The following is an 8,052-nucleotide window of genomic DNA, read 5'->3' as shown; positions in this document are numbered from 1 at the left end:
TCTTGCATTGGAATTTGCAGATTAATCCCTCTTAGTTTTACAAAAAGAGAAGCTCTGATCTACTTATCAGCTGTTAAAAAGGCTCGGGAAGAGACTGTTATCAATGCGATTTCCCACCATAAGGCTGAGCAGGGAGGTGGATTCATTTGCAGAGAAGTATCCTTGGTAAGAAATAGCTCTTTTCCATATCAACTCAGATTGACATTTTATAAGGTTATTCTCCGTTTGGATGACATTTCAGTTCTCCACTCATTGTCATAGACTAAATGAAAAGACATAAACTTGAGAAAAATTAGAGTTTGTATTAAAAAAAATAAAAATAGTAGATTGAAATCAAGTCCAACAGGAACTCCTGTGAGATGCTACTCCCTGCTTCATTTGTGATATAGTATCTTCTCCATAAGGATCTCAAACATCAGTGGAGATAGTAGCTTTGCTGGGAAGTGGGAGATGTTCATGCCTAGAGTCTGCAAGCTTTGCTGCACTGTGTAGCTACAGATATCAGATAGATAATGGGAAACTTTGAAGTGGAACCTGAATATGCCTGGAAAAATCAAAGCAAATTGCAGGTTATCAAGTTAGCAGGACTTTAACTGTCAGCATATATAGATGTTCTAACTCATTTTGTTTTGCATTTGTGAAGATCTGGGAATTTGCACATGGTGTTACCACATTTCAGCTGGGAGATGGTAACTGCCACATAGCAAAGAGCCTGTAGGACTGGACAGCAAAGAGATATAGTCCTTCCCACACCCAGAAACCATCTCCAAGTTGCCATGGAGGGAGAGCGACCTCTTTTAGTTATACTAGCCCAAAACTTTCAACTGTGCTGCCACATATAGGGTCAATAGGTTGATGTTGATAACAGTATTTTTCACCCAAAGCTGTTCAATTCCACTAGCGTTGGCTAGTGTCAAAACAGCTCAAGAGAAACACCATATTCAGCTTAGTTAGTGAATTAGAGCTTTAACCTATGAGCATCCCAACACTATATGGTTTCAGTCTGGACGTGCAGCTTGGTACCCACAACTCTCAAAACCACAATCTCATCAAATCTAAGTCAAGTTAAGACATATGCTACCTGCTCTTGCTGCCGTCTCTGCCAAGGGGCCAGGAAGATGCACCACAGTTTGAGCTGCCAATTTGTCACCTGGGTTCAAAGGAAACAGCCCAGAAGCAGAGCAGTGCCTGAGACAGCTGAAGCCTGCAGGTCCTAGGACAGGATGGGGTTACTGAACATCAATGGTACCTTTGTGGTATCCTCTCCCAGGATGAAAGCATGCTTTGTTCTTTCCACTGGTGTGGAAGAGCAGGTCCTATAAACAGCAGAAGCACTGAAACCTGGTTTCCTAGGGATGTGCTTATGTGTGCACATTGGTGCAGTGCTCTGATGTCTAACAAGGTGCAAGCCCAGGTGAAGATTTCTCCACAGTGAAGTCACTCCTGGCAGCTCTTCCCCACGTGACTCTGGTGGTCCATGCAGGCTGAGGACGCTCCTGTTTCTCTCTTCCCTCAGGGAGGACATTAGTCATCTTCGCTCTCCAGTAGCTGACCACCTCTTTCACAACACATCGAAGCCTTTTATCCTTGAAGAGTTGAGGACGTATGTCTGGACATCTTCCTATGTATACCTCCACTTGAACAGAAGTAAAGGGTAGTCTGCAAGAGTAGCTCAAATCCACACAAGAACATTCAGACTCTCAGTTCTAGGACTTTATCAGTTCAGGGGAGATCATCTCAAACTTTTGTAGTGTGTTTTCAAATTGAATTCATCATGGTTTTTAATTCCCATCCATTGCTTCTTGTTATACCTTTCTCTGCTGGGTTAAAGGGCTCTTGCACAACACAGCATCTTCTGCCTGTGAAAGCAGGCGTCAGTTCGCAAAGCAAAATGTACATACCTGAATCCTTGTTTTTCTGTCCCTTTTGTTACTTGCAAGATAACCCATCTGCACAACACACTTAACCAGAGGGCAGATCTTAAGTTTCGATCTAGCCTGTTATAAAGCAGGGGGCGGGGGGGGGGGGGGCGGGGGGGGGGGGGGGGGGGGGGAGGGGAAGAGGGAAAAAAAAAAAGTATTTTCCTTTTCATTTTGTTGTTTTTAATAGAATAGGCATGGTATTTCTAGGAAATGGTTATGATAATATTTCAGGACTGTCCCATGAAAATTGAAGAAGAAAGCACTCCTCAAACAGTATAATGGGTTTATTAACCACGGTAAAATAAGTAGTTCTTCCACATGATTTTTCCTTTTACTTTTTAATAGCTTTTCAAGTACATGTCTGCTTTTTACTCATGCAGCACACAGCAGAGAAGATAAGGAGCCATCTATGCTGGCTGTTAGGCAAATAAGAAGTAATTACCTAAAGCTAGTTTTGATTTAGCAGTGTTACAATTGGATCACAGTACTTTGGCCTATGTTTTACTACTAAAATGATTCCAAGCCTTGACTAGAATTATTCCTCTCTTATCTGCCCACAGCCAAGCACCTAAATCTATATTTAAGCACCTGCAATCTAGTCTAGTCTGATTTTCAGGACACAGAGCATGTACTGTTCCCTCTGCTGTTCAAGGAATTTGTACAGGCTCAATTTCTCTGAAAATTATACTTCTCATTTAGGCGATTAAATCCAGAGACAGGCTTATGCAATCACATTTACCAGGATCAAGCTTCTGTGTCATTCTTTTGTTGTGAATGTCCCTTCTCCACCCATGAAAAAAAAAAAAAAAAAAGAAAAGAGAAAGCCCTGTTTCTTTCAGGAAACCTTATGATTCATGTGTAACATTATGGGTAGTGTGAGATATCTCTGTCCCTAGAGACCAATTTTCAGTGTCCCATCTGGCAAAGCTGTTGACAGTAGGGGATGAGGAAGAGGTCTCAAAATGGACATTAAAAGTTCCCATATGTGTGTGAATGCCAGGCTGAAACCGCCTTTGTATCCAGACCCATGAGGAGTACTCACACCTTCACACAGTGTTACCCCACTGCCCAGTGGAACAGACATCCTGATCTGACTCTGTTTAATGGAAAGCCCAAGTAACATGGGACCTGGAAAACTTGTGGTCTGCTGGAGACCAACAAACCAAACTTGCTGGAAACGAGCAGAAAAACACTTGTCTCCACTGTACAAGCTAATCATTAGAGGCTGTTACTGCGTACCCCTGAACTTCCCCATCTACCCCAAACAGCTGTTCAGCAGCAGCAAAATTACTTCCATGAGTCCAGATTGCTTTTCATCCTCAACGGCTCCTCACTTTTCTGCCGGACTCAGCAAGACCCATTACAGACCCTTCCAGTCCATTTCCTATGGTGTCCTGCTTAGGAGAGCAGGGGGAAGCGCAGACTGCATCTGTCCCAAACACTAGGCCCCGGGACAGCCACTGCAGACAGATGGGGCTGGGTCCAAGTAGTCTGACTTAAGCGTTACAACTTGGTATTGATTATTTAGGTGGTGCCTGTGCCATCATTGTCAATGCAACATGGACAAGAGGGGTGAGATCTGATGTTACACGTGGTGTTTTGATGATACATTCTTATTAAAATGAACAGGGCTAAGCTGTCTCATGCCCTTGGGTTCCTTGGGATATTACCCAGATGAGTAACAGCCTCTTTGGCCAAAGTTCTGGATGCCACAGTTTCATCCTGGGACGCTGTGCATGCCACATCTGTCTGTGCTGTCTAGAGGTTTAGACAGCATTTGTACATGGATAAAACAAAAGTCTTGGGGCTAGGGATGAGCAAAGCTCTCAGAAAGTCTATTTGACAAGCGAGGGTTGATATCCTACCCTACTAGGTTCCTCAGACATGAGAGGTGCTGCTGTATGAGCCATCAGCACCAAAGAGGGAGGCTTTCAGAGTCGTCTGCAACATGCTTGTGCAGGAGAAGGGGCTTTTTTAATCCTCCTATTGCTATGGGCTGATTACAAGTATAATATAAGAATGTCTGTGAGTTTTAAAGAATTTGGAAGTCATAGTACAAAAAGGGTTCCTTGGGGAGGAAATTGTTGTAACTGCTAGGAACAAAAGTTGGAAGATGATTTTCCTTCTGAGTGGTGACATTTTCAAATGCAGCATCCCAATTTCATTTCACTGCATTCCCGTTCTACTTAGGTTTTTATTTTTGCATCAGAGAGCAGTAATGTCAAGCAGATTGCAAAGTCAAGCAAGAAGGACTTGGAGAAGATGCTGGGGCTGCTGCTTCCAGCACAGAGAAGATGCTAGCTGAGTTCCTAGCAAGGCCAGTTATAGGTTACAGAAGAAATCCAAGGACTGAAAGAAAACAAGTCCTCAGAAATGAGCACAGTCACCAAAACAGCAGAACATTTTGCCACAGCAGTAGAAATCAAGACTTCCCACATTATCTCCACCTATATGTAGCTACAAAAGTCAGCACATCCACCCTGCCAGTTTAGGCTGGGACTGAGACCTTGTGTACATCTCAGCTCCTATTCCCACCAGTGCACGTAAGTGTGGAGAATCCTGGCACTACTGGAAAACTGATATGAGTAAGACCCAAGGGAGGGAGACCATGAGTGCAGTGCTGGTCCTGGCCTCCAGCCCAGGATGCCTACATCAAGTTGCCCTGAGACTGCCAGCTCTTACATAGGCTCACCTGACAGCCGCATGAATAGATGGCAAAATGCTTACCTCACTCCATCATTAGGGCATAGCCCAAAGCAACTGTTAACTAGCCCAGTGGATAAAAATATTAAATGACAAAGGAGAGGCCTGATCCAGTATGACAACTCCCAGATGGTACAGCTTCATTAAAGTTAATAATAAAATAGCTGCTGGAGGATTACCCACATGGCAGTGAAGCTTCTCCTTCTAACACAGGCTGAAGAGTCATACAAGTTGAAGAATCCTGAAAATATGGATCCTCTTCCTCCCCATCATGATTATTGTTCCGGGCAGGAGGGTGTTAAATGCACACCACCACTTGCTGAGTATGGAGCAACTCTGTAGCTCAGCAGCCAGCACCCGGACCCAACAGTTCTGCAAGAGAAGCTCTACAGTCCAGCATTCCTGCAAAGTCCCAAACTTCCTTCAAGTTTTCCACCAAAACACATGATTTGGGAGAACAAGTGCCAGATACTTTTAAGAAGCAGCAGTCCTGGAGCTGCTGGACTCACTTAGGATCCAATGGGTATCATTTGAACACAGCTATTCCAGTTATCCTTGTTGCTGCTGAGGAACCTGTGGCTGGCCCCAGCTGTGAGCCAGCTTGGATGGGGAAAGGTTGGGTGAGCTCAGACATTGGAAGAGACTGGAGACCCTGGGGCGGTCAAAGGGTGGCCAGCTTTGAGTCACTACACAGGTAGTGAGTCCTGCCCTATTGTGTGTCAGTAGCAGATGCCATCACCTGGTATCTCAGAGCATCAAAGTAAGGTGCCTAACTGAAGTAGAATGGATTCTGTTCCACTGAGACCTTCAAGAAATTTGCAGGCAGACCATGCTTTTGTTTCCCCCCCAGCCACCTCTTCAGAAAGAAACTCTCTCGTTTAAGAGACCTCATTTGCTGTTGCTATGTTCTACATCCCTGCAGACATGCAGTAGTTCCCCACGCACCGCTGGCATTTCAGCTCTGACTCAGGGTCTCTTTTCAGCAGGGAGCTGAATGCCTCGAGGTTTTCTTGACACTTATGAGTCATTTGTCCTTCCCTGACCTGCATGAGGGAATGTGGCTGACCAGGCTGCGCTAGCAAAACCATCAGCCTGCAGAAAGTAAAAGCTGCACACATTCAAGAGAAACACTCTTGCCTGTAGTTGTGAAACTCTTTGCTAGAATCAGCGTCTTAGCCCAACTCTAAGAAAGCAATCAAGGAATGGATGTAGTATTATTAACCCATCTCATCCCTTTCTGATCCCAAGTGGATTCATGGTCATCTCCCAGCATGGACAGATTTTTAACCCTTGGAAACAACAGTTTCTCCTTGGCTCCTTTTTCTCTCTTCCCAAATCTTCTCTTATATTTTACAAGCTTTCACCAAGAGAGGAGGAATATCTCAGACCAGATCATGTCATGGTTATTGTGAGCATTCACCGAGGACTGTCCAGCCTTGGCATGGGCAGGCTTGAACCCAGGAGCCACCACTCAGACCAGCAAACCACCCCATGGCCCAACCCCTCTGGCCTGCCAGTGGGGCTACTGCCAGGGTAGGCCAGTCTTGATCCCAGCTGTGTGTGGCCACAGGCAGTATGCTTCACTGGCTGAGCCCAAGCCCTCTCTGTGTCCCATCCCTGTGGCACTGGGACAGGAGCCATTATGCTCCACAAAGCCCTTTTTTTCCCCCATCCAAGGCTATTCCTAAATTCTCCAGTGTCTGCAGCGTCTCTCTCGTGCCAGCCTCTATCTGACCTGGTGACCAGCGCCACAGCCTTTTTGGTGCTGAAGGACATGGTGGCTGCAGAGAAGGAAAATAAAATCCTAGCAGTAGCACATCTCCTCTTCATCAGGAGAACCCAGGGATTTTGCAAAGGGAGAAATGAGTCCTGGCTACTGGCAGCCAGCTGAGCAGATGAGTCATTTAGGGAGATAGGGCTAACAAGAGCTATGTGCATATTTAATGCATCCCAAGGTTCCTGCCTGCTTTCAAATTGCACAGGGACGTTTGTTGAAGCTATGGAGATGTTGGAGCCTCATAGGCACACTGCAGCCTCATGAGGGGAGAAGTTTGTCTTGGGTACTTATCTCAGTGCTTTCTGCTTCATAAACATCTCTGCTGTGCTCAGGCATAAACTCTTCAGGCTGGGAGGCACTCGGATGAGGACCAGGGGAATAGCTCAGTGTCTTGGAGAGAGACAGAAAGACCTTTCTGGAAGTGACTGATTTCCATGTCTCCCCTTCCTATACTGCTTCCAGAGTTACTAAAGATGCAGTTGTCACAGCACAATCATGAACTTTGTTTTCTTGGGTAAAGCAGATTAAAAAGAAAGGGGGGGGGGGGGGGGGGGAATCTTTGAAATTCTGTTTTAAATTGCTGCTCGAGATAAGCCTGTGAGTTGATCTTTTGCAAATAGTGCTTTCTGTTCCAGTAAGAGCTCTGTGGTGTCCAGGAGGTAAACAGAAAACACTCCCAAAGCAGGAGGGCTGAAATCTTCAGGCATGGGTTTAAAAAATAAACAGAGTACACTCCCCTTTTGTAATGCACAGTGCACAGTTACCTGGTGGAACTCATCGCTACAGGACAACATGGAGGACAAAAATATAAGCAGGCCTCTGTGCGCGGACATTATTTACACTAAGTCTTGTTAAACTGAGGATCGTTAACACTTCCTCTCTGGGTGTCTGTTCACTGGCTGCAGCACTCTCTTGGATTTTTTTTCTGTTGTCTAATTTGAACCTCCCAAGCCACAAATTGTAGCTGTTGGTCACTGTCTTACCATCTTCCACTGTTGAGAAGAGGTTGAATCCGACATCTTTGTAACTCACCTTGAAGTAGCTGTAGGTTGCTGTCAGTTCATCACTTAGATCCCGCTGTTGAGACAGTGTCTCCGTAAGCCCCAACCTTACCAGCTCCCAGTGGGTCCTGTGCCCTGAGTCCAACCAGGCCTGACTTCCCAGGAGGGCAGAAGGTTCCTGATAGAGCCGTTGTCATCTCCTGCCTCTGCACTACACAGCAGTTTGTGCCTGTAGTTCTGATTTATGTGAAGAGGCAGGAACATGGATCCCAGGACCCAGGAACCACAGTAGTGAGTAAAACTCACCACCATGTATCACTGGAAAAATCCTTCAGGTGGGATGATGGTGAAAAGTCAGCAAGGGGAGGATGCAGACCAGCAACATTAGCCTATGTCAAGCTGCTTTCTGAGATGCAAGCTGAGGTCTCAACATGGCACAGAGAACTATCAGTGCTGCAATTTTCAGGGGAAATCCACTCTTCAGGTTATCCTGGGTGCTTTTTTATGGTGCCTGTCTTAATACAGATGAATCAGGGAAAAATGAAGTACACCAGGCTTATTAACATTTCTTTAATTAGTAACAGAACAAAAATGTTTCGATTTTTACTGATTGTTTTACACAGAAAATACTGGAATGATATATCAGGTG

The sequence above is a fragment of the Strix aluco genome, chromosome 8 (genome assembly GCF_031877795.1).
Source record: "Strix aluco isolate bStrAlu1 chromosome 8, bStrAlu1.hap1, whole genome shotgun sequence".
Lineage (NCBI taxonomy): Eukaryota > Metazoa > Chordata > Aves > Strigiformes > Strigidae > Strix > Strix aluco.
Note: the sequence above shows the minus strand (reverse complement) of the source record.